The sequence below is a fragment of the Podarcis liolepis genome, assembly GCF_965112155.1.
Source record: "Podarcis liolepis genome assembly, chromosome: 1".
Classification (NCBI taxonomy): domain Eukaryota; kingdom Metazoa; phylum Chordata; class Lepidosauria; order Squamata; family Lacertidae; genus Podarcis; species Podarcis liolepis.
In genome coordinates, this window is record NC_139554.1 from 29,304,961 (window position 1) to 29,324,918 (window position 19,958).

At 41.6% G+C, this 19,958-nt stretch overlaps 1 protein-coding gene across 28 annotated transcripts in view; it reads right to left on the reverse strand.

Annotated features, from left to right (window-relative positions):
• NRXN3 (neurexin 3) overlaps positions 1-19,958 on the reverse strand; it is a 1,209,742-nt gene that overhangs the window by 1,072,278 nt on the left and 117,506 nt on the right. The gene's annotated exons all lie outside the window — the stretch shown is intronic.

Genomic DNA, 19,958 nt, shown 5'->3' on the forward strand with positions numbered 1-19,958 from the left:
GGAAACAGAAAAAAATAATGTGAAAGAGGAGGAGAGGATTATTTGGGAGGAGAATCAAAAGTACTTGGGTGGGAGGGGAAAGCACCCCCCCCAAAAAAAAAACCCTGTAATACATCAATTCACTGCTACTAAAATGCACAGCTATCTATCTAGGCATTCTCTTGTGGAATCTGAGAGAAGGAAGAAACCTGGTTTGCCACTTCAACCTCCAATGACTCAGCAGAAGGCCCTTCCCTAAAGCAGAAGCAGACAGCATGACCTCCATCTGGCTGAGTTGCCACAGCGTACTGGGAAGGAGAGGGGCAGGATGTGGTGTGGTGAGGTCAGCACAGTGCAAACATGCTAGAAGAGCCAATTTGGCAATCCTGCCAGTGTGTCTGTACCATGCCAATCCCACTGCTGTCACAATCCTGCTCTCACTCTATGCCAGTATTTGGCAGCAACCCAGCCAGATGGAGGTCTTGAGCAGAGCTACCCTCAAGTATCCCTAACGGGCACTACCTTAGTCTTTTCTTTTTTGAAAAATGGTGGTGGTGGTGGAACTTCATTCTTGGCCCTATAGCCCAATAAGTCTTCACTAATTTCATAGCTTGTTCCCTAGTGTCTTAAATATTGTCTCTGGTGTTCCTGTGCAGCACAAACTAGCCTCTGTTGTCCCTGCCTCCTCAAGAGTCTCTCCATTGTGGGGTTCCAGTGCCTCTTGGGCCTAAACATTTGCTTGCAGGTCCCACTTGTTTACCATATTTATCTTATGTAAACCACTTTTGTGAGGTCTGCCTGAAAAGTGGTATATAATTCCTGTGAATAAATAAATAGCAATATTTATATATATATATTTTAAAAAAGGTCTTGATTCACAGCCGACAGAGCAGACTTCTCGGTGCTCTCCATGGTCCTGTAACTACACTCAGAAAGTTTCATGCAGTCTAAGGTTCTGTAATCTCTGTTTCATAATCTTACAACGCGCTGTCTAATTCTCAGACTCACAGGGCAAGCCAAGAGCTATGCAAGGTTCTTTTATCTACATTCACAGGTCTGGAAAATAACTGTTCACAGTTTGATTCCGAACATCATAGAATGAATCAAAAACTTCACAGGTCTGGCTCCTCAAGACACATTAAAAAGGCAAAATCTTTTGAGTGACATTTACTCTGAGCAAGCTTTGGCGCTTACACTCTGATGCCGTTTTAAGTAACAAAGTGTAACTGAACACATTTACTTAGACCTATGCACACATGCATGCTTGCATGCATTCACATCAGATACACACCAAGCCAGCTCAGTACATAATGTTTTGGGGAAAATGTGTTGGTTACAATGCTAGGAAATAAAACATAGTCACATAATAACAATATAAAAACCAGCCTGTGAATAAATGTGATTTAAAAGCAGAATGACTACCATGTGTTTGTTGCTTGGGCCAAAACTATTTCTTATTAGGCTCTGCTGTTACTTTCAAAGTGGAAATACCCTCCCTAAATACCCATACATCCCTCCTCCAGAAAGTCCCAATTGTTAGCAGGAATAGTTTGCAAGCTGGGACTTGGGGGGCGGATAGTGAGTAAGAGTGAATTGGTTACAAGTAAGTTTCACAAACTGGGGCATCAGATTATTCACGGAGGAAGGTGGAACCACAATTGGGGAATGTATAAGGGGTGGGAACTACTTGGGTGAATAGGCATGGCAGAAGAGATCACAGGTGAATGAGTAAAAAGATCATTTCCAACAGAAAAGTGATGACAAGAGGAAAGGAGTATGAAGCTTCTCCCTTCTTCCATGTTGATGTTCCATATCAAATTGCCATTAAGTTTTTGTTTTTTAATCTGAAAAAAGAATGATGAAAAGCTATATAATGGCCCAGTTTGGGTGGTCACTCAAGGCTTCGTAAACCATCATATCCTGACTTATTTTCACAGTTAATGAACCTTAAGCCAGAGTTGTCCAGTTGAGTTGTAGTGGGGGATGCACCCATTTACACAGACATCCCCCTTGCTCTCTTGGCCCAAGTCCCCTGTTTCAATTGCAGTGCTATTGGAATTGTTTGAAATGCAGTGCTATCAAAGGGATTGTTTTACTGCCTGTTTTACTAATAGATCTTACTATTTTAATAGGATCATTTTATTGTTTACATTAATTATGGTGGGGGTTTTTTTTATAAATTATTCCGTATTGTAACAATGTTGTGTAATTAGATTTTATGTTTTGTAAATCATATATAAATGTATATAAATTAATGAATAATATTAATGCAGACCAGGATCTTTACACCAAAGTTGGTGTGTGATGGGAAACGCGGGAAGCCTGGTGTTCATTCACAAATTCATAAACCATGGTTTATAAAGTCTGGAATGATCATTTGATGTAGACCAATGTGTAGTTCCACCATGGGCACCAAGCTTTAGTGCAGATGATATGTAGCTCTCTTGGCAGTAGCCAAAGGAGATTTACTGTCCTATTTGCCAGTACATGGTTCCATTTTTACACAATCATTATTCAGCTAGACTTCATTGAGAGATTCTTCAGCCCCAAAGTAGCACTCTGCAGTACATAACCAAACCCAAAGTAAATCACTATTCCTAGGTTAAGAAATGCATACACCCTCAATTAAACAAAACAGTTGCATCATTTGTAGAGGCCTGCCACAAAGCAAGACTTAGTAGGTTCTTCTAAAATATCTGCACAATTCCAGAAGTGGCACAAAGGGTGAATGAGGAACATTATTCACACTCTCTCAAAACAGAAGAACTCAGGGTCACCCAATCAAATGAAGTGGCAGAAGATTTAATTCATGCAATGCATCATTAACCCACGGAATGCATTGCTGTGAGATTTTGATGATGATTGCTAATGTGAATGGATTTTGTACAGAGAAATACAGCCTCCATGGGAGATTCAGGCCAGTGGCTTGGAATTGTGTGTTGGAAGTGCACAAACTGATATTCCACACTGGAAACTTGGAATATCTTTGAGGAATAGTTAATAGTTAAGGAGGATTCTAGTTTTGGCCCTTTTTCTGCACATCTGTGAACGCTAGGTCTTCAAATGATTCATTAAGCAAAGAGCATGAACTGATAACAGCATAGTATACTATATGTGTGTGTGGCATTAAACGAGAGGTAAGCAGACTGCGGAAATGTATGGAAACACTTTTCAAACTCTTAACTCAGGGATGGGGAACCTGTAATAGCTCCTATCATCCATTGCCATTGGCCATGCAGGCTTAGGCAGATGGGACCTGGAGTCCAACATCTGGAGGGCCACAGATTCCCCTATCCCTGTTCTACCTTTGTCATTCATAATTTAGGAATTCTCCACTGCCCTTGCCACCAATAACACTCAGAAGTACACTGAGGCTCTGGGCCAACAGCTGGTTCAGTCTTCACCTAGGCAATGCAAACGCACCTGAGGAAGCAGAAGGCATCTCAAATTTTGTGCTGTTTTCCACCACCAGAAATTCCTCTCAGCCCTAGGACCTGCACAGTGTTTCACAGAGTCATTTTATACAGCCCACGATGCCTCCTGCAGCTGGTCCATTATTCTGCTTCCTCTTCTTTTGCTTTCTTTTTCTTTTTTGGTTTTTTTAAGTGTTCTATATTTCTATAGTTCTGAAACCAAAAAAGAAAAAGAAAGAAAAAGAAGAGGAATTGGAAATATTTTATTTTATTAAAACAAAATTATGTTTATTTTTTTTTCTGGCTGTATGGCTTGGAGGAAAAACATTCTGCCTAACCCTTCTGCTGTGTGTGTGTGTGTGTGTGTGTGTGTGTGTGTAGTACACTAAAGTCAGAAAGGAATTGCTTTCACTTGCTTTCCAGATCAGTAGCTGTATTGGTCTATAGCTGTGCTTCCACAACACTACTCAACCCCACACCACTTGAAAACGACTGTGGGTCTTGACAAACCACCTAATAATTGTTCTGCCTGTTGTTTAGCAATTAAAGAGTGCTGTGGTAGAGGCTCACTGACCACACTTTGGAAACCCCTGGTCTATACTTTCTTTATCCTTTTCTAATCTCCCTATGCTTACTTGAGAGCATCCTTATAAAACCCGGTGGAACTTATTTCTGAGAAGGGTTGCAGAGACTGTATTTATAAAAAAAATAAAAACTGCCCAGTCACATAAAATATCAAGGCAATTCACAATAATAGACACAATACAATACTATATAAAACACTGTGAAACCAACAAAATAACCAAAATAATAACTGGCTCTTCTTAGAAAAGGAAATTAAGCAACTGAATAGGGCAGAGAAAAGAAACACCACGGTGCATCTAAAAAGGCAAAGGTAAAGGTAAAGGACCCCTGATGGTTAAGTCCAGTTGCAGATGACTCTGGGGTTGCGGTGCTCATCTCGCTTTACAGGCCGAGGGAGCCGGCGTTTGTCCGCAGACAGTTTTTCTGGGTCATGTGGCCAGCATGACTAAGCCACTTCTGGCACAATGGAACACTGAAACCAGAGCAGCGCACGGAAATGCCATTTACCACCCCGCTGTAGTGGTACCTATTTACCTACTTGAACTTAACGTGCTTTCGAACTGCTAGGTTGGCAGGAGCAGGGACCAAGCAACGGGAGCTCACCCCGTCGTGGGGATTTGAACTGCTGACTTTCTCATCGGCAAGCCTGAGGCTCAGTGGTTTAGACCACAGCGCCACCCACGTCCCTATGGTGCATCTACAGAAGCAGAAGCACAACTGGACGCCTTCAACTGGACGCCTTCTTCTTCAACCAAATATTTCTTTTCTGTATTGGTCTCTACAGTCACAGCAGGGGCTGCAACCGTCCAACAGTTGGACTTCAGCCACAAGGGAGCACTCCTCCATTGTCCCCAAGACAGAAGGATGCCAGAAAGGGCTGTCAGTATAATGGAGGAGGAGGAGGATTATGAATTCTTATGTGAGGTAGCCATGGCGTAAACTGAAGCCTGGCAATCTTTATTCTGGTTCAGTTACTCCAGAAGACTTTGTGCCTTTGGCTTCTCCCATCATCCATTCTGGTTCCACCCAGAGGTGTGGCACAGCCCCTCCCCCTGCAAGATTCACTCTGAGGGAAGGCGGTGATTGACAGAAAAAGGTCACCCTTCCCTGTCAAATACCTATCACAAAGCAAAGTGCAGGGTTGTGTAGGGCTCTCTGGTTCAGGCTATTTGGAGCTGTGCAATCTTAACGGGTTGTGATGAAGTTGCAGCAGCTGGGCAGAATCTTAGAGAAATTATGTGCTCTGTGTAATGCTTGAAACTCAAGGGACACATTTATCTCCCCATCCATACTGCAAGTATTCATGCCAGCAGTAGGCAGAGGGGGAAATGTACTTCATGCCTCAGATCCAGCTTATGCAGTATGTATTTTATAAACTATCCATTGCTTTAACATTATTGGGGTATTTTCCATGAAAGGCTACAATGAGCCCTAAAGTATCTTTCATTGGGCCTCATATTTTTCCCAGGGCTGTCTGATGTGTGACGGGGGAGGGGGTCTATTTCAGTTCCTGATGACATTATTATAATCACTTTGCTGCATTACCATAAAGCCCAGGAAATTAGCTATTACCCACCATCAGTCCTACCAAACATTATCATGGAGAATCATGCATTCACAGAACAGCATAAACTGTCAAAATTAGAGTCCATTTAAAACAGCAGCTGTTCCTTCATTTCTAAACAAGCTCTCAATGCAAAACCTCACTCTGCACTGGCCTCTTTTTGATTGCAGCTTTCAACAATTAAAGATGAACGACCAATCTTTTTTAAAATGACATACTTTAAATGTAAATTTTCCCTCCCCGAGTTTCACGCCCTTAATAACAACAAAACGAGCAAGACGAGTAAGAAAACATTTAAGTCAAACTAACTTTCCATTACGGCTGACTTGTCCACTCATCACTTAACAAAGATAATTAAACAGACCATTGGGCATCACCTTCTGACTGCAGCCATTTTGGGGGCTGGGGTGGGGGTGGGGGACTGCTTTCACAACAAACTGAGCCTCTCGTGCTTTGACTCTCAACGTATACAACAGCTGATCTTTGCACATCATGACTTCAGCCCTATTCAGGTGTTACTTTCATGTAGGGCATTTCCGTGTTGACTGTGGAGTGGAGTGACACATATAGCCCTCCTCTGGGAAATCAATCCCTTCCTTCAACAGCTGTATGTTATGCACAGCTGCCTGTAGAAATATCTTAGCATCCAAGCACCTGCTCACAGGTAAGAGCACTGAGTGACCGGGAGAAACATGCAACCAGGTGTCCTGACTGTGTGGCACCACCTGCAGGCAACCATGTGCTTATGCAATGGATTGTCTCTGTAGACACCCATGAGAAAACTGTTACTTTTGGTTGTTGTTTAGTCGTTTAGTCATGTCCAACTCTTTGTGACCCCATGGACCAGAGCAAGCCAGGCACTCCTGTCTTCCACTGCCTCCCGCAGTTTGGTCAAACTCATGTTAGTAGCTTCAAGAACACTGTCCAACCATCTTGTCCTCTATCATCCCCTGCTCCTTGTGCCCTCAATCTTTCCCAGCACCAGGGTCTTTTCCAGGGAGTCTTCTCTTCTCATGAGGTGGCCAAAGTATTGAAGCCTCAGCTTCAGGATCTGTCCTTCCAGTGAGCACTCAGGGCTGATTTCCTTCAGAATGGATAGGTTTGATCTTCCTGCAGTTCATGGGACTCTCAAGAGTCTCCTCCAGCACCATATGGTGTTACTATTGGTAAAAGGTAAAGGGACCCCTGACCATTAGGTCCAGTCATGGCCGATTCTGGGGTTGCGGTGCTCGTCTCGCTTTATTGGCCGAGGGAGCTGGCGTACAGCTTCCGGGTCATGTGGCCAGCATGACTAAGCCACTTCTGGCAAATCAGAGCAAAACACGGAAATGCCGTTTACATTCCCACTGGAGCGGTACCTATTTATCTACTTGCACTTTTTATGTGCTTTTGAACTGCTAGGTTTGCAGGAGGTTACTACTGGAGTTGGAGCTAAATAGGAAGCCCTGCTCTCTGCAGTCGATATGGAAATGCCCTACCCACAAGTAATACATTCCTATGTTCCCACACTACCTGGCAGCAGCAGCCAGTCTGCATGCAAAACAGCCCTGCAGTATCCCCTTTGTAATTTTGGATAGAAAGCCCCACGGAAAAAATTCTACATCATAACATACCATCTTTATCAGGCGCATTCTTGGTTTTCCCTATTTGCCAATGGCCCTTGAAAATAGCCTGGAAAATGTCCCTGGGAACAGGGATGCACTTCGGTCTTTCAAATTTCTGTGGTGCCCTAAGGGAGGCCAAAATTTGGCACCCCGCCACCTTTTGCCTTCTGTTCCACTCAATTCATGATGTCACAGTTGCAGCACCTTGTGATGCCTGCTAGACTCACCACCCAGTGCAGCAGAACCAGTCACACTGCCCTAAATCCACCAGTGCTGGGAATGACAGTATGTCGTGGCGCATCACTTTCACAAGAGATGAACAGTCCCACAAAAATGGGGGGTTAAAAAGTTCAATATTGTGTGTGTGTGTGTGTGTTTATCTTTTGAAATGGAAGTCTTACCAAGCCATCAAGAAAACAGTGAACAGTTCCAGCCAGCAGCTTTGTCTTCTACAAATGTGCTTGTAAATTCTGAAAAGTATCTACATCAGCATAATCCAGTTTGCAGTTACCCCTGCAAATAATCCCTCACTTCTGCACATACCCTGGCATCCCTAGTTCATTTCTATGCAGCCCATTGGTTATTATCCATTATGTAGATGCTCCAAACCATTTGGCTCCTTGGCAAGGAGCACCAAGAGACATGCAGAGGGGTGGTGTACAAAGAGTATATATCTGGCCAGCCTTAGTTCTATCCATGCTCTGTTGCATAAATATGTTGTGCACGCACCTGCCTTTGGAAATGGTTCAGAAACTGATATTAGTTCAAAACAGAGTTGCAAGGTTGTTGATTGGGCACTGGGCATGTGAAATTATTCTATTCGCTCTCGTATGGTGATGTTTGCTGCTTTGGGCTTCCTTTTGGAAGGAAAAGCAGCAGACAAAGAAGCACTAAATAAGGGGAAATTGAAATACACCCATTCCACCCCATTTCAGCATAAAATCTGCCATTTTTAATGCAAATCTGCAAAGATTGTCATTTAAATATTTTTGTGTTAAATGCTTTCACCTTGTTCAAATATGCATCTTTTAATGCATTTTGATACCTATTTTGAAATGCTGGGACATTTGGGAACTGCAAAAGCCAATGGATTAACTACATTTCAATCCACACACATCCAAAAGATGCAAAACAAGCTCGTTTTAATCAAAATTCACCAATTCCTCAAGCATGCCAAATGAACAGTGAAAGACAGGCATACAAAAATGAATTAAAAGTGGGTGTTTATAAAAACTACACATATTAACTAAGCTCCTGTCCACTGAAAAGCCCCCAGTCTAAGAGAAGCAGAGGCACATGCAACCACTTAAAACCTTTTACGGAAAGAAATAGCTGTGTGGCAGGAAAAGGAGCAGTGTCTCTTTAAGAGTCAACAGTAAATTAAATTGCCCAAAAGAGTGCAATAATTAGCAGTTAGTAGCTTATTAAAAGGATGGCAAAGGCCAAGCTGCCATCTGGGATCTCCATTTTCTTCTGATTGTTATTATGTCAAGATCGGCAAGTTGCATTAGCTTTCATGTCACTGGGCTTGCCCTTACTTTACATGTAAATTTTAATGAAAGATACAGCACTTTAAAAATCAGACATCCATCAGAAGTGCTATTAGCCCAGCTTTTACAAAACATATGGCCTGGTTCTCTACTTCCACATCTCTACACACCACTGAATGCTTCAAATGAGAGAGAGAGCGCTTTTCAGTCATATCAATTAAATATTCACTTTGAGCAGAGTGAAACCTGAGCCCCATCAAAAACAATACACTACAATAATACATCAGAGAACAATATTTCTGCTTCTGTTTACACACAATGCAGCCATAATGTCTGCAACTCCCAGAGGAATCATTCTTCTTAATGAAAATTAAAACCAAGCCAGAGTCAGATGCTTATTCACATATAAAAAGGAGCAGTTTTAACAGACATTAACGCTGTGCTCGCTCAAATTACTTGTCAGTATAATCCCTAACACGTTGTTATGCACTCTTCACTCACACATTTTATAGAGAATACCTCAACACATGAAGAAAAATATATTTTACCCTGAGATTAAGAGTGCCCCTCTTTCCGACTACATTATTAAATATTATGTACTTTGCCTGCTTAAAAAAAAAGCCCCACCGAACTATGTCTTAGCTATTTTACCTCAACTTACTTTTCATAAAATTCATAAAATTACTTTACTTACTTTTCATAAAAATTACTTACTTTTCATTAAAATTACTTACTTTTCATAAAATTCAAAAGTTCAATATAGTATTGGACTGGGATTACACACACACACATATCTATCTATCTATCATCTATCTATCTATCTATCTATCTATCTATCTATCTATCTCACTATCCAGAAAATTCAATAACAGCAATTCTAACTCTGGTTAACAAACAAAGATGGTCTAACACCAATGGCCACTGCACAAGGTGCTCTACTTGATTTGCGAGAGAATGAATTTCCTTCTGCCAGTTGCCCCACATGCAGTATCCCTCCACACAGAATATTTGGGAGCTGAGGAAACTGGACAGTCCCTTTCCATGAGCTTCTTGGTTGTCAGGATCCAAAGCAGAGGTAAATAATTATGAGAGGAAGAAGACAATTACACCTGTTCTATCTTGGTTATAATTCATTAGATGGTGATTTGTCCTATGATTTGAAATATAGGCAGCTTGTTATTTCTTCTTTTGAGTACATATCGCCTAACATTTTGAAAATGTTAAGTGGTGCAAGTTTACCTTTCCCTCCAGGGAAAACTGTCAACCTAAGCAAAAGTCCCATTTGTCATCATATATGGAAAATGATCCCACACGTTTTCCTATATAAGCTACTCCCATATGCAGTATGAACTGAGCCACCCTGCTGGTTCCTTGCTTGTCACACAGAAGGTGAACAAAGAGGAATACTGTGGCCAGGCAAACAAGAGCCTAAGCATTAGGTTCTTCCATTTCATGACACACCATCATATTTAGGCAATGTCTCCTAAACTTATGCTGAGAATCGAAGAAATTCTCCCTGGTGCTCTAACAAACTGAAAGAATGCTTTACAATTTCTTTATTACTAGACATAATACAAGCTAAATGGAGACCAGTAACATTGAAACAAACTCCTCACCTGTGCAATAATTTTATACGGTATGTGAATGTCACTGTTTCTGACAACTTCTGCATCTCTTTAATAGGCTCAGGACCACAATACCTCAAGGACTGCTTCTCCCCATATACAGTGGTGCCTCACAAGACGAAATTAATCCGTTCCGCGAGTCTCTTCGTCTTGCGGTTTTTTCGTCTTGCGAAGCACGGCTATTAGCGGCTTAGCGGCTATTAGCGGCTTAGCGGCTATTAACGGCTTAGCGGCTTTAAGAAAAAGGAAACAAACTCACAAGAACTCGCAAGACGTTTTGGCTTGCGAAGCAAGCCCATAGGGAAATTCGTCTTGCGAAGCGACTCAAAAAATGCAAAACCCTTTCGTCTAGCGAGTTTTTCGTCTTGCGAGGCATTCGTCTTGCGGGGCACCACTGTAAACTGACCCTGACCATGATCATCATCTGAGGCCCTTCTTCATGTGCCTTCTCCACAAGAGGTCTCTCCAGGGAGGTTCGCCTGGCGTCTTCATGATACACCTTTAGGCACCAGGGGAAAACATTCCTCTTCAACCAGGTCTTTGGCTGATAAATATTCTATGGCCTTTAAAATATGTTTGTGGGAGAGGTGTTATTGTTTTGTTTTTGTTTTAACTATTTATTTTCTGCTTTTATCCTACATTGTTATGTTATGAACCGCCCTGAAATTTTCAGATAAAGTTGTTGTTGTTTAGTTGTTTAGTCGTGTCTGACTCTTTGTGACCCCATGGACCAGAGCACGCCAGGCACTCCTGTCTTCCACTGCCTCCCGCAGTTTGGTCAAATTCATGTTTGTAGCTTCGAGAACACTGTCCAACCATCTGGTCCTCTGTCGTCCCATTCTCCTTGTGCCCTCTTCAGATGAAGGGCAGTATATAAATTTCATAAATAAAAATAAAATAAATAATTGCTTCTGCCAGGCTAAGGCTCTCGCCCCACAAAATGCTGCCACCTTTGCAGGTAGAGTCTAACTATTTCCAGTTCTCTTAGATTACCTAGGAAGCTTTCATCTACATAACTGAGTCAGAGTGCTAAAGGGCCATAATATGTACATATTGATTGCATCTAACCAACACACAAATCAACAGGAGAGAGAAAGAGAGAGCGCACAGGCAAGCCCATCATATTCAGAAAAGCTCCCATTGTATACAGATATTCCAACCATTAGAAAATAACCCAAATGCCTGATAGTATTTCAGGTGTTGGCTAACATCTATGTAACAATTTCAAATAAGCCTCTTTCACAACCTGATTTTTTTCATTTAGAGTTCATGGATTAGCTGATTCTCAGAAGTAAAACCTGGGGATTTTGTGTGTGTGTAAAAAAAGACACAACTAAAAGAAAGCAATTCATCTGAAATACCATCTGCTTCACACACAAAACTGTGGGGGTTTTTTAACATGTTTTCTTTAAATAAATAAAGAAAGAAAAGGATGGGAAATGCCAGAGTGTTTCAAAACAATTTTTCAGAGAACAAAAAGTGCACTGCGTCCATTTTATAGGACAAACTAACATTTTAAGAATAATGGCCAAGGCTGACAATGTAGATGTAATGGTGCCTTCTCCCCTTATAATTAGATTCTATTAGAGTGCAATTTTTTTAAATAATTAGTCACTGATGGCTTGCTTAAATATTTGCATAAACCCTTGGCTACTAAGCTGATCTTATTCACAAGGCTTTTAAATCCTAGTGGTGTTGCTGGCAAAGAGAAATGGAAAAATATGTTGCACATAACTCATTTAAATGCCACTAATTATTTAAGCATGCAAAAAGAAGTCAGTAATTTTCCCCTTGTCACCTGCCATTCAGCACTTTTCACCTTTTTTCTCTACCTAGAATAAATCCCAGTGATGAAAACGGAACGTCCTTCCAAGAAATAGTGCTTAAGATCATTGCAGCCACAAAGTATTATCATTGTTTTATACACACACACACACACACACACACACACACACACACACAATGCATAATGCTACAGGCTTCAGTTCTCTCTACCACATATTACATTATATATCTTACTCTGCTTTCAAACTCATCTACAATGTAAAAAAGGCAAACAGCCTCAATGTGTATATTATACATTTCTGCACATCACTGAAAACTAGGCACAAAAAAGAGGGGGGAATCTACCTAATTTCTAATCATTCCAGTTGTTTGTGTAAATTGTGTGCTGTTTCATGCTATAGTATAGAATCCAGATTAGCCACTAAGTGTACTTTTAACAGAAAACGACAGCAAGGGATATATGGAAATTTCGTTTGGTCTGCATTTTTAAGCAAACTGACCCAGTTTGCACTTCCCAGACTAAAAGCATAATCCTTACCATGTCTACTCAGAAGTAAGCCCTATTGGGATTAATGGATCTTATTTCTAGGTAAGTGGGGTTAGGACTGCGGACTTCTACACTTAATTATTCTTCAGTTTTCATACTTCTCTAAAATTGTGTGATACAGTTCTCAGTTCCAAAATTACCAAAATTACAAAATTTTGTTAATAACAAGCACTTCAGGGCATTGCCGCTCTTTTCCGTGTATAAGACTAGGGTTTTTACTCTAAAATAAGGTTCGAAATCGGGGGGGGGTGTCTTATACACGGATAGTGCATATGCATATTTTCTTAAATTGGAGTCCCCCAAAGTAGGGGGCATATTATACATGGGGGCGTCTTATACATGAAAAAATATGGTATATGTTTAGAAATGCATACATGGGGTAGTATTCATCCAATGTGTCCCAATAGCACAAAGATTTCCATTTCCACAGTGAAACCCCCACAATCTGCACCAGAGAGTTATGGGAAACCCTAGAACAGATTTAGGCAATGCATAGGGTGGGGAGAGGAGAACACTCCACTCCCCAACCAGACATTGTTGCACTGACAGAACGTTCACTTAGTGCTACTCTGGATACAACCAACTGAAATAAAATATTATTTAAATAAAAATGGTCGTACTTCAAAACAAATGCAGATTCAGAGTGGAATGAACACATGCAAAACTGACCAAAACGGTCCAGAAACAGACTGAGTCATCAGTCATCCCCACCTGCAACCAGTCCTGGCTTTCTAACAAGGGTACCTGCATGATGCACAGACTTGTAAAGTGTGTATCTGCTGTATACCTACCTTAAAAATTTAAGTATATGCCTTTTTAAAATGTCTCTCTTGCATCCACCTAAATAATATGTAGCAGTGTTCAATCCACATAGGGGGAAAAACCAATTCCAGATCATCTGTTCAGGTACAGAAAAGCCCGAGAAAATATGCAATTTTGCGAAGTAAAGAGGTGGGTGAAAAATGCTAATAATACATGAATAACCCTATACGTAGCACATGTTGTGTACCAAGCATTGCACAATCTAGAGTATGTCAGCCTGTGCATCACGTTATGCAGTTCTCTGCAAGGGGTTGAAATGGCATGCCACAGCAAAGTCTAGCTGTGCTTAAGCTCTCGCCAAAATCAATAAGATATTTAAGTATCATTGATTTCAATTTGACTTTTAATGCACCTGTTAAGTTGTCTTTAGATTTCACTCACAGACTCTTAGAACTCCACATGAATAAAAAGAAGTGAAATCCTAAGAACAGTTCACATTTACATAGCACTTTAGAGCGTTCAGAAGTAGTCCATATGTATTACAGCAGTGTTCCTAACATCCAGCCTTGGAAAAGCCAGTTGCTGAGAGTTGGGACCATGCTTTTGGTCACATGCTTTCTTTGCTGAAAGTTCCCTATTAAATCCATGGCATCTCCAGTTAGAAGGAACTAGTAGCATGTTTTGGGGGGGGACCCTGTCTGAGGCAGAAATGGCCAGTTAGAGTAGATAATACCAGGCTGGGTGGATAAAAAGTGTGGCTTAATATAAGCCAGCTTCCTATTGGCTTATTATTATCCTCAGATTGTAAGTGAACCAAGACTGCATGTTTACCAAGTAAGTTTATAGCTAAGATAAGAATTAAACTTCACAGCTCACATTCTTTGGCTACGTGAAGCTGATAACTTTCCCCAAGAATCCTGGGAATTGAAATTTTGTCAAGGGTGCTGGAAAATGAAATTTCATAAGGGATACATTACAGTTCCCATGGTTCCTTGGGGAAGCAGCACGCTTTAAATGGGCTTTCAATGTAGGTGTGCACACAGAATTTGCCATTGCAACACAGCAGCTCCTGGCTTCTCACATTAAAAGGAAGAATCCGAAGGCTGACCTAACAAAGTGAAATCAATGACATTAACTGGAGAGGTAGGGGGGGCGAGATTGACCTGTTTTCTTTTATGGCTTCCCACATTCTATTGCACATGTGTCTGCAAGTGGAGTCATGGATTTACTGCAGTGTGCGAAGAGAAAAGAAACCAATGTGTGGTCAAACCAAGAAAGATCATAAAAAACCAACACCCAAAAAAGCATGGTAGGAGTGAGGAAATTTATAGTGGAATGCAACAGGAAGGTCAATTATAATTTCCTTATCTAAAGGCTGTCTACAGAACAAATGATACGGTAGAATGTGACTAGACATTAACTCAAGCTCAATAGCAAATTAGAAGGAAGTTATTTATTATCTATTTGGCCATCATTTATTTAGTGAGGCTAGAAAATACACTCTAAGTAATGGTTCTTTAATTCTCATCCTCCTCTTTATTCCTCAAGAAAGAACAGCCACTGCAGAACAAGCTCAAGTCCACCCAGCAGTTCCTGGATTTGGTGTCTCGTTCAATTCCAGATGTCATGCATGACTGCAAGGCATTGCAACAGTCAAATGACAAAATCCACATATGGAATAAATGCTTTAGAACAAATCCACTTTTCGTTTAACACTACACATCACAGCTGCTTTGCTCCCCCTCCCTAGACTTTTTTAGCTCAGTGCAAGACAGCAGCTGAGCCAAAAGTTGGCTAAGTGTGTCATCCAAACCAAGGTTCATGGCTAAGCTCTCTCTTCCTCAACCACAATCTGTAGCTTAGGTTTGTTCTTGGCTACAGGCCATGGTTAAGGGAATAGAGACCTTAACCACAATTCTGGGCTCAGATGACATGCAACGTCGAACATAGGCTTAGCGGCAGCTCAAGCTGAGCTAAAAAGTCCAGGGAGGAGCAAAGTGGGTGCAAGCTTCACTCCAGGATACAGAACATTCTCAGTAAAGCATTATTTGGCATACTATGACACGCAAACCAAGCCAGTGATTGCAGGGGAATCAGGCATGTGCCTTTTCCTACCATGAGGAAGACAACATGTTACATAGGCATTCCACATGGAGGCCATTTTTCATGCACACCTATTTCCATTATCAACCCCTTTTTAATTTATTTTTATTTTATTTTAGAGGAGGAGGAAGAATCGCACAAACTGGGTGCATGAATGAACTTGGCCTCCATATGAAACTATTACATCATATATTTAATTAAGCAGTGTGGTGGATGTTGACCAGTTAAGCAACTGAACTGAGTCCAAAGTTCATTTGATTCCAAGAGCTCTGTATACCATAATGGCAAAACACATTGTATTTCCAAGCAAAATATTTATTGGGAAACAATGGAAAAAACATTCACACACAATAATTTGATTTAACTTGAATGAGTTTCTCAGGTTCTCCTTCTTCCTCAAACACCCCCAACAAAAGACCCACAGTGGACACAAAGTGATTCTGCCTTTTTTAACAGCCACAAACTTCTCCTGCCTGCTGATGTGTCTTAATGAGACATGCATAAAAGAGAAAACGCCTCTCTTTTGAAGAGTGGATTTTTACCCTGTTAAGACTACCCAAGTATGGTGCTTTTCCAATCATTTTGAATAACAATGGCCACTTCAGATACCTTGGAGTATGTTTTCTTCATTTTAAGTTTCATTATCATTTCTATATCTCTTTTTTCTGAGCAGAAGACTCTTCCTCCATAAAGTGAATATGCGTTGTGCCATGATCCACCCACATCCAGCTGATTCCATGTTTGGACATAATTGCACCAATACAGCGCCCACAAACTCAAGATGGCAGGCACAGCTATTTTATTAATAGACCTACTAAGTATGAAGGCTGCCTACCTGGTGCTGGTTTCACTTTACCAGTGCTGTGATACAAGGATAAAGGGCCATATCCTGTTGGACTGCAACTCCCATCATCCCTGGCCACTGGACATGCTGGGCAGGGCTGATGGGAGCTGGAGTTCATCTGGAGGGCTGCAGGCTCCGCGTCCCTGCTGTAACACAAGTGAGAAGTTCCAAAGATGGCACTTGAGATCCAAGTGCCAGAAACAACAGTGGCAACTAGTTGTCCCATGCCATCAGACTGTTTCCTGTGTTGATCAAACCCACATAGCAGCCTGTGCATTTCCAAATGTCGCAGGGCAGACCACAACCCAAAACATCTTTTCTTAGGGGTTATCGCAACAGATGATTCAGCAAAATCGTTTTCTTTTTAAATAAAAGCATTAGTATGGACCACACAGATTTTTAAAAGATGACACACAAACATTTTACAAGCATATAAACAATCAGAGCCATTCTTTTTAAAAGAAAATGATCTCTACCTTTACTTCTACCTATAAGGTATGAAGTTGTATGTCCACATAAGCACAGGTACGGAGAAGTGTCCACCGAGGGGGGAAGGCGAGAGAAAAGAGCAGGAAGGAGGATTTAAAGAAAATAACAAAAATTAAAATTAGATCACTGTGCACATCACCAACAGACAACATGAAAATAAGCATATGAACACAGCACAAAAGGGAGAAAAATACACCCAAAGCACACTTTTTAAGAAGAGGGAATAGCAAACCACACAAAACAGATAAGTAGGTAACTATTTAAGCACTTTAGCTCCAAATTTACATGGAGAAAGGCAGGTTGTGCATGCAATAGCAGCGTATCAGCAACGCACAGCACACCACATCAAAACCAAACTACAAGGAAAACAAAGGTTAACACATGGGGCAAAGGGAGGGGTTTCTCCTGTGGAAATATATTGGCCCAATATTTTCCACCTACCAATAGTGGTGTAGGATAAATAAGATTGTGCAGTTGTTCCAGATACACAAACACACACGTTGTTTCTCTATATTATATTGCCACTGAATACAATATGTATTTATTGAGTCACACAGGTACGTTAGGATTTTATACACACTATATAAATATTCATCGGGATGGAACAGTGGAGAGAATTAGCTGGAAAGAAAAATACAGCCAGTTACTTGACACTATGAGATAGGTACAGGAATGTGATGGGAAGAAATGCCAGAGGTCATTGGTTCCTAGTATAGACACCAGGCAAGGGGAAGCAGGATGAAGAAACCGCTGTCATTTATCAAAGGCAGGCTGAAGTCACAAGAGTGTCTTCAAACTGAATGGGCAGCAGCTTGAAACCTATGGGCCAGTGACTCAAATTGTATAAAGCAGGCATTTCACCACTTGCTTTGACAGATGCACACTCCACAATGTAATGCCTTTTCAAGAATCTGGCTGGTATAACATGAGCTTTTCATGGTTCCCGAAGAGCCTGCTATCACAGTCCCTTTACACCCGAGTGTTGCAGTTGGGACTTGTCAACTGCAGTATTTACTCTACAGTAGCTTACCATACCTGGCTACAGACCAGCTGAAAAATGAAGCAGGGGTAAAGAGACAAGTGAAGAGCTCCTTGGAACCCAGCCAAGTACTCAGAATAAAAAGAGAGAAGGAAGAGAGGCTCTTAATGCAACAATAGCAGTGACAGATCAGGAACTGAGATTGGGTCCACTAAGCTTCCTGGCAGACACCCAGGCTGCTCCACCATCTTAAAACTTAGGGGCAGACTCCACTGGACCTTAGCTGTATTGTTCCACCTTTGGTTCCACAAACTGTGAGAATGAGGAGCCTGATCTGGATCCGGACCCTAGCATGAGCAATGGAGGGCATTAGTCGTTTGGCCCCTGCTACAATCTCAAACATCCAGAAACATCTGCAATTTTCCTTGGGGAGGGGTCAATACATTCACACTGAAGGTGCAGTGTAGGGCAAAAGGTCAAAGCCTCCCTACCACCACCACCACCCCCTGCAAGGGTCCTGATCCAGATTTTGCTTCCCTGGCAATTTAAGGGGCAGGAACTTCACTCAAAGGCAAAACTATACAATTATGTACATGTAGTTTGGCCCTTTGGAAATGTACCTGAATTTCAAATAACTGCTCAGTGGCATCACTCTGCATTGGTCTTCAAGCTTATGGTTTAAGATTTTTACTTTTACTTTAACCAGAGAACTTTCACTGGTGAGATATAATTTCAGCAGTATTCTAAATTAGCTGGGCAAAATTCAGTTCTCCATTACCTGTTTGGCAATGGCTTTAGCAGAAAGATGCAACCACAACAACAATCTGGCTAACAGAAGGGTGATCTGGCAAAGCAGCACACGCTAGCATTTCATGTTTGTGCCTTACTACTGTAGCAAAGAGCCTTTCGACCCCTTTCTCATTTCATCCTACAGGGGCTCTTTTCAGACCCAGCAGGAAGACCAGTGGCAGTCTGTGCTAGCCTCACCTAACAAGATGTTCAATAAAGGGGGTTGCTTGGCAAGTAGAACTGGATTGCTCTGTGCCACATCTTAGGGCAAGGATTTTGTAGTGGCTGCAAAAGGATATGTCTCTCTTTGTGCCAATGTAGCAAAAGAGGAACAATTATGTTCCAGGATAGCTTTATAGCTCTGACTTGCCTCCTACTGCTGCCATCCCAATTCAGCTCCTTGCTTCCTGACTAGAGGGGCCTCAGCTGCTTGGCCTGAATCAGCAGAGGCAGAGTGTACCTTACACATGTGGACTGAAAGAGAACTCTTGATTTGAAGGTTCAGATGATTCCTCAGTTACACTGAGTTATAGTACCTGGGACCAAAAACTTTATGGACCCACCCTTCTGAACAAGGAACCACTTTCCTCAACCGACCCATTCAATATTTGCTTGTTGTTCGCTGAAATGGAGGGTGTGAATCCAGCATCTCTGCCATATCTAGAGGCAGATCATGCCACAGCTGCATCAAATCCTCTCTCTTCCGTACCTAATTCCTGAATGTTTGCTTGCTTTTGTCCAAACTTTACACCATTACTTTCTGCCCAGCATGAGGCCAATTCTGCCAAATTCAATCAATGCACAATAACATCTGGCCCAAACAACAAAAACAAGGCTTCTGATTTAGAGGCAATTCATTGTGCAATCCAGCCCTGGGTTATACCAAACTTCATTTGTTGGAACAATGCGTTCTGAACGTATTTGAATACCATAAGCTGCAGGTTGGAAACAAAAATACCATAAGCTCTAAATTGTCTTCAAGGATCTAGGGTCATTTTGTGAAACCTGTTAAGTATGTTCTTGCAGAACATTTCCTCTGAAATGGGAAGTGAAATTCTGAAGACCATGTTTACCAAACAGGTAAAGAAACTGTGTCAGATTTCAAAACAAAGGCTGGTGAGTATATGAAGAGAAGGAGCATGTTTGCTGTTCTCTTAATTTCCCTTTCAGCACTTCAATTCATTGTCAGAACACCTGACTTCAAACTTCCCAGAATTATACAGTTTTTTCCAGTCTGAGGTCCTCCAGATATTTTAGATTACAGCTCCCATGGATCCTGCCCACAGTTGCTGGGGCAGATAGGAGCTGGAGTCCCAAACATCTAGAAGTGCCCAGGCTGTGGGGGACAGGGAGGCTGCTCTTGAGCATTGGTTGCACAGCCCAAAGTTCGGCAAGTGAGT